An 8,170-nucleotide genomic window follows, 5' to 3' on the forward strand; every position below is an offset into this window, starting at 1 on the left:
GTTCTCAATCAGGTTGGAATAGAATCCCTTGATTCTTTTGCGTCTGTCACTAACGCCCAACCTTCAGGAGTTTGAAGCTCATCACAGTCATTCAATTCTGGAATCCTACTCGGAATACCACAGACAAGGTTAGACTTTCTGGATTCCCATGAATGCCGCCATCAATTCTAGCTTATACCACGAAGATTCTGATGAAGGAATCCAAGAAATATGCGCCCGGTTTAAGGTAGAACGGAAGTGGTTGTCAGTCACGCGCGTTCATAGGTGAGAATGATGATGAGTGTCATGGATCATCACATTCATCAAGTTGAAGTGCAACGAATATCTTAGAATAGGAATAAAGAGAATTGAATAGAAAATAATAGTAATTGTATTAAAACTTGAGGTCCAGCAGAGCTCCACACCCTTAATCTATGGTGTGTAGAAACTCCACCGTTGAAAATACATAAGTGAAAGGTTCAGGCATGGCTGAATGGCCAGCCCCCATGAAGGTCTAAGGACTAGGCATCCAGAGATGTCTAATACACTAGTAAAAAGTTCTATTTATAATAAACTAGCTACTAGGGTTTACATGAGTAAGTAATTGATGCATAAATCCACTTCTGGGGCCCACTTGGTGTATGCTTGGGCTGAGCTTGATCTATCCACGAGCTGAGGCTTCTCTTGGAGTTGAACGCCAAGTTGTAACGTGTTGTGGGCGTTCAACTCCGGGTCGTGACGTGTTTCTGGCGTTTTACTCCAGACAGCAGCATGGAACTGGCATTGAGCGCCAGTTTACGTCGTCAATTTCCGAATGAAATATGGACTATTATATATTGCTGGAAAGCTCTGGATGTATACTTTCCAACGCCATTTAGAGCGCGCCATTTGAAGTTCTGTAGCTCCAGAAAATCCATTTCGAGTGCAGGGAGGTCAGATTCCAACAGCATCAGCAGTCCTTTGTCAGCCTTCTTATCAGAGTTTTGCTCATGTCCCTCAATTTCAGCCAGAAATTACCTGAAATCACAGAAAAACACACAAACTCATAGTAAAGTCCAGAAATGTGAATTTAACATAAAAACTAATGAAAACATCCCTAAAAGTAGCTTGAACTTACTAAAAACTACCTAAAAATAATGCCAAAAAGCGTATAAATTATTCGCTCATCACATACTGCATATAAAAAAAAGAGAGAGAGCACGCGACGCGACAGCGTCGCTGACGCGTCTGCGTCACAAGTGCATTAGGAAGAAAAGGGAAGTGAACAGAAAGTCACGGTAAAGCATGGCTAGAGGCGTGCTTTTGGCACAAATTGTTCCATGCGACCGCGTGCCCCACGCGCTCGCGTCAGTTGCGAATATTGCCTCCCATGCGTCCGCATCACTCACACGAACGCGTGATCTAGATATCGGCGTAAAAATCCAACGCCCAGAAATTTGGGCTGGAATCATGCGGCTGGTGTGCGTTTAGCACAAAACGACCCACGCGTGTGCGTCCCTGACGCGAACGCGTCACTGCACAACACCCGTCCCACGCAAAAGCGTGAGCGACGCGATCGCGTCGCATGGATATTATGGCCACCCTAAATTAAAGAGTGAGTTGCGTGACGAATGAATTTTTGATGGTATAGAATTTCACAAATGAATTCTCGTTGAAAGTATAGTTTCTAAACCAACAATAATCCTTTCATACAAAAGATTTTTTGTCACAAGTAACAAACCCCTAATTTATAAACCGAAGTATTGAACCTCGGGTCGTTCTCCCTAGGAATTACAATAAAGTGTCTTGTTATTGGTTGTGAGTTATTTTGGGGTTTTTGATAAGAGGCATGGAAGATAAATGGCAAGAAAGTAAACTAACAACTATAAAAGGCTCTTGGCAAGGTGTGAGAACTAGAAGTCCTATCCTAGTTATCCTTCTTAATTGTGATGAGAATTATTCATTGCTACCACTTAGTTAACCCTTACTAAATAAAGGAAAGTCAAGTGGATGAATTGACTTGAGCCACAAGTCCTAGCCAACTCCCAAGGAAAGACTAGCTTTAGTGCACTCCAAACCAATTAGCAATCTCTCCAATTATCAATCAACAAAGGAATTAGATAACTCAAGTGTCACTAATTACTCTTCCTAGGCCAAGAGGAACAAAATCTACACTAAAACTAAAAGAGACATTTCAACAAACACATAGAGTGCAATAGAAGTAAACATTATTAAATGCAAGAATTAAAGAGAGATCTAACTACAAAGGCAAGAGATCAACAATAGAAAAGTAAAGAAGAACAATTATTATGAATTACCTCTTATTGAATTGAAAGAGAGTAGAAGAAACAAAAGTAGATCTACAACAAAACATAAGAACAACGTAAAGGAAATTACAACAAAAGAATGGAAGAAGAATGAATCTAACAACAAGGAATTGAGATGTAGAAGTAGAAGAAAGCAAAGGTTAAAACCTAGATCTAAGAACTAAACCTAATCCTAATCCTAATCCTAATTCTAGAGAGAAGTGAGAGCTTCTCTCTCTAGAAACTACTTCTAACTACTAAACTAAACTAAATGTAACTAGATTGTGGTAAAGTATTAATGAGTTGGAATCCCCTTTGCTTTTTAATCCTTGGCTTTAAATAGCCTCTTTGGCGCCAAAGTTGGTTAGGATTGGGCCCCACAACCCTTCAGAATTCGTTGGCCATGTTTTCATTAAAAATCATAAACCAACACCGACGCGTACGCGTCCATGGGGTAATTCGCGGGTGCGCGCAAGGGCCAGGTGCGCGTGCGCGTCCATGGGCGATTTCAACTTCTTTGACTTTTCATGATTTCTCCACTTTGCATGCTTTCCTCTTCACTCCTTTGATCCATTCCTAGCCTTTTCAATCTGAAATCACTAGCAAACATATCAAGGCATCTAGTGGAATCAAAGGGAGATTAAAACCATCAAATTAAGGGTCTAAAAGCATGTTTTCACATCTAAGCACAAATAAAGCATGTTTTCACTCTTAAGCACAATTAAAGGAGAAGTTATAAAACCATGCTATTTCAATGGATAAATGAGGGTAAAAGGTTATAAAATCCCCTAAAATCAAGCACAAGATAAACCCTCAAAATGGGGTTTGTCATTGCGCGAGAACGACGCTGAAACTATGCGTCTAGCACAAATTCCAGCGACGCGTTCGCATGCTTCACGCGTCCGCGTCACCCATCTTTCCCCCTACTCACGCGATCGCGTACTCCACGCGTTCGCGTGATTTTGCAATCAATAACCCCAAATCACACGAACCCTAACCTGTCGCGTCCCCCAAACCCCAACCCCCTCTTCCTCTCTTCTCTGTAACTCCGCACCTCCTACCCCCCCCTCTCTTCTTTCTTCCCTTCTTCTTTTCTCTCCCCTCTGCCACTGCCCCCACCGCGGCCAGCCTCAGACCGCCGCAGCCCACCTCCGCCGGCCACCACCCCAACCCTCACCCCCTCTTCTCAACCATACCCACCCAACCCTCCACCATTCAACCCCTTCCTACAACCCTGCCACCGCCCCTGCTCCACCACCGCGCCGCCGCCGTATTACCACCACCAACTCTCTGCCCTCATCTCTGTTCCATATCATTGTACTTTACGCACCAGGTTCCGCCATACTGCGATTCCTCCTTGCGATTCTTTAGTTCGTTTTCCAATTTTTGTTCCGAATAGGCTAGATAGAGATGCATGTTTGTAGTAGATTTTAGGTGGTTAGGTAGCTAGGATGTGGTTAGTAGATCTAGGCCTGATAATTGTACCGTTCTTGTTACTTGTTTTATCTATTCCGCAATTTTGCTCTGGCTGTGATGTTAATACTATTTATATGCTGTTCTTTAATGTTTCATGCTGCTGTTAGACTGTTCTTTACTACTCCTACTTTTTGTGACTCTTTGCAGCAATTGTTAATCTCATATGAACTGTTTTTCTTGCTGTTTATTTCCCGGGGACTTCCACTTTTAGCCAGAATGCTGTCCAATTTTTTGCAACTTGTTTTCATTTATTGAGTTTGGAATCTTACTACTTTGCCTTATTTGACTACAACCAAACCGATTCTTGAATGCACGGGCCAGCATTCTTATTGCTTTTGATTCCCTAGTTACTAAATTTCATTATTGATGATTTCATGTTAGTTTTGCACCTTTTCTATCCATCTGAATTCTCATCAATCTTGCTTGAATATGAGTTGCTTTTTCTTTAAATTTGTGAATATTGTTTACTAGGAAACCGATTATCATGCCACTTACTTTGACTTTCTTTTTACTAACTCACTGCTTTAACCTCCATTTAACTTATTAACCATTTTAACTTTCTAACTAATGGCATGATTAATGTTTTCCTAATTAACAAGAATTCTACATATCATATATTCAACTCACTTTATGCTTTTACCCCTCTTTCGTTCATCTTTTGCCTTTATGCTTATATTGTTATATTCCTATTTGCTTACCTGCCTTCCCACTTTAGTTCTTAAACTATATTCTGCTATTCCTGCCTTTCAGGATGTCTGACTCTCAAAGTAGAGGAAAGGGCAAAGTAATCACTGGCAAAACGAAAAGAGGCGAATCCTCTGTATCCATCCTTGGCATCTTACATGATGATTACTGGCGGGAGAAGAACTTTACCTCGCAGGAAAAAGCTGATCACTTAGTACCTGTGGCTGACCCGATTACATTTGCAAACAAATACTGTGAGCTGAAGTACCCAGTTTTTGCCACATCCAGGAACCTGTACCTGGAAAGGACACTCAAAATTTCAGAGGAACTCAGGCAGTACACTTCAGATCAGATCAAACAGAGAGGCTGGTTCTTCCTGGAGAGAAACTTGACTGAGATCAACTCATCCTGGGTCAGAGAATTCTACTGTAACTATTTTCCATCATCCCTGGATGCAGTACAGCTTAGGGGCAAGCAAGTTCTGGTTACTAAGGAAGCAATTGAAGACATCCTCCATCTCCCACCTAAATCAGATCAGCCAGACGGTTACCAGAAAGCTGAAGAGGATATGAGATTCATGAGGTTTGATTGGGATGCAGTGAAAGAGATATCACTCTTGATCCTACTGTTCCAAGGGTCATGGGAAAGAGCACAGTGGTACCCAAGGGAATCAGGCTAATATATCTGAATGATGAGGCTCGGCTATGGCAACAGATTCTGAGTAACTACGTGATGTCGAGCACTCATGAGACAGAGGTGCCAGCTGCTATGATTACCCTCATCTGGTGTGTGATGACGGGTAAGGACCTATATTTACCCCGCTTCATCCGGTATTACATGGCCAAGGTCCAGGTTAGAGGCACCCTCCCCTTTCCATTCCTGATTACTCAGTTAGGTCGCCGATCTGAGGTACCTTGGGAGGTTACTGATGAAAAGCCATTTGCCGCAGACTGCCGGAAGATCATCCCTCACAGTCGAAAGTTTCAGGCTTTGGGCTACCGCCCTCTGTTTCGTACTGACTCTGCTGAGGCAACTACTTCTTTAGCTGCTCCTTCTGCTTCCACTGCTCCATCACCACCTACTGCACCCCCACTTGCTCCTGAGCCTGTCTACCTTCTGGTGCACCAACTCTTTGACCGCTTAGACCAGATGAAGCACCGTTCCCAACAGCACTTTGAGAGGTCTGAACGTCGCAACAGGCAACGTTATGAGAGATCTGAACGTCGCCACAAGCAGCGCTATGAGCACCTCAAGCTGATGATCCGATCTGGTGGCGACATCCCCCTCGAGCCCGACACGCCCTCCGACATATCTGAGGAGGAGGTGAGCGATCATGAGGAGGAGGCACCTACCCAGGCTGAGCAGGGAGGACCTGAGCATACTGCACAACATCATGAGGAGCACCACCAGCTACAGGCCACTGATCCAGACATTCCTCTACAAACAGAACCCCCGCTTCAGCAGACCGCTCCTCCTACACTCACAGAGACTGCAAACCCTCAGCCTACCACCGAGACACCGACAGCCCATCCTTCCGGAGACGACACTTCTTCACACCCCGCTTGAGTGAGCATCGAGGACGATGCTATTATTTATGTGTGGGGAGGTCGCCATCTCTGGCATATCTTTTTGGTGAACTACTCTTCAGACTCTTTTTATCCTATTTTTATTCCCTCTTTTGTATTTTATTTTCTCTTGTTTTTATTTTTCAGTACTTGCACATTGTTCTTTTGCTGTATTTTTATTTCTACTTTATTTCAGCATTTTGCACTTTAGTTCATATCTTAGATATTTAGTTTAGTATGCAATTTTAACTTATTAGCTATAGAATATGTGGATTAATTAGTATAATTTACTCATTTAGCATATAATAGTTTGATTCAATTGAAAACAAAAGGGATAGACTAGAAATTTTAAATAGAATCAAAACAATCCACACACTTTGCATATATATAGCATTACATGTTAGTTAGCTAACAATATTTTTTCAAGGAGGAACACTAAAACTTTAAAGCCACCCTAATATCTACATTGAGAATAATGGGAACTCTTGATTACTAACTTGCATGACATACATAATTGATATATGATTTTTGAGCTAGAGAACACACAGCCTGTGAGTTTTGAGCTTAATTGTATGGTTGTATTCAAACCATAAATTTCATTCCTGTGTGTTTTGCCCTTCTTTTTCATTCTGGTGTTCTTTACTTTGCTTTAATCTATATGTCCAATATAGAATATAGATACATACCAAGAGACGATTGAGGCCATCATTTAAAATTTTCCTCACTTATCCCAGATTAGCCTACCTTTACATCACCCTTGTTAGCCCCCTGGACCCTTTTTAATCCCCTCTTATTCTATAAACCACATTACTAGCCTTAAGCAGAAAAACAAAATAAAAATCCCAAATTGAATCCTTGGTTAGCTTAAGATAGAAATTGTGTATTATTTAAGTGTGAGGAATTTTATGGGAACATGGGATGATAGAAACAAAGTAGGATTTTTAAAAGGAATAAGTTGATTTAAAAAAAATTGGGAAGCATGCTCATGTGAAATTAAAACAATTGAATTACCATGTGCAGAAAAAAAAATTTATTTTCAATAAGGGGATACAAAAATTCCCCAAAAGCAAAATAAGAAGAATCAATGCACATGGGACAAAGTTAAATTTAATGCATGAGTTTGCACTACAAAGTGGGAAAACTTGGGCAAATATGTTAAGAAACTTTGATTTATATAAAATATGTATATTAGGTAAGATCTTAGACTAATCAAGGATTCACTTATTAGCTCACTTAGCCTTATACATATACCCTTACCTTTACCCTAGCCCCATTACAACCTTGAAAAAGACCTCATAATTTTTGTATGTCTATATTCCATATTTGTTGATCGGTTAGATGAAGAACAAAGTTATAGAAAGTAAGGATAGAAAGAAGAATAGAGCGATTAACCCAAATAAACACTGAGTGACTAGAGAGTAAACACAAAATTCAGTGAGGGTTCAATGGCTCATCACCATATATCTCTGCTTAATTGTCAATTGTCTTGCAAGTTTGTGAAATACTTTTTTCCCATCTTAATTATACAAGTGCTTTAATGTTATTTGGGATTTGGCTATGCATATATGATTCCTTAAGGATGTGAATTGATTTAACTACATGTAAGCTATATATAAACAAGTGAATAATAATTAGAATTGCATGACTCATTTAGGTAGTTGCATTTAGAATAGATTGCATTGCATATGATTCCACCATTATACCTTTACTCTTTTCTCTTGAATTTAGCATGAGGACATGCTATTGTTTAAGTATGGGGAGGTTGATAAACCACTATTTTATGATAAATCTTGTGCTTAAATTGAATGATTTTATCAACTCTTCACCTACTTATTCATATGAATTTGCATGGTTTTACAATTCCTTCCTTAGGATATGGCATATGAGAAAACATGTTTCCTATACTTTAAAATAATCAAAATTTAATTATCTTTTATTACCATTCGATGCCGTGATTTGTGTGTTGAGTACTTTCAGGTTTTATAGGGCAGGAATGACTTAAAGGATGGAAAGGAAACATACAAAAATGGAAGGAAAGCACAAATTGGAGTCCTTGGAGAAACTGGCAGTGACGCGTCCACATGGACGACGCGAACGCGTGCTTAGCGCAAAAGAGAATCGATGCGAGCGCATGGATGACGCGAACGCGTGACTTGCGAAACACAACTGACGCGGACGCAT

This window comes from Arachis duranensis, chromosome 3 (genome assembly GCF_000817695.3).
Source record: "Arachis duranensis cultivar V14167 chromosome 3, aradu.V14167.gnm2.J7QH, whole genome shotgun sequence".
In the NCBI taxonomy this organism is placed as follows: Eukaryota; Viridiplantae; Streptophyta; class Magnoliopsida; order Fabales; family Fabaceae; genus Arachis; species Arachis duranensis.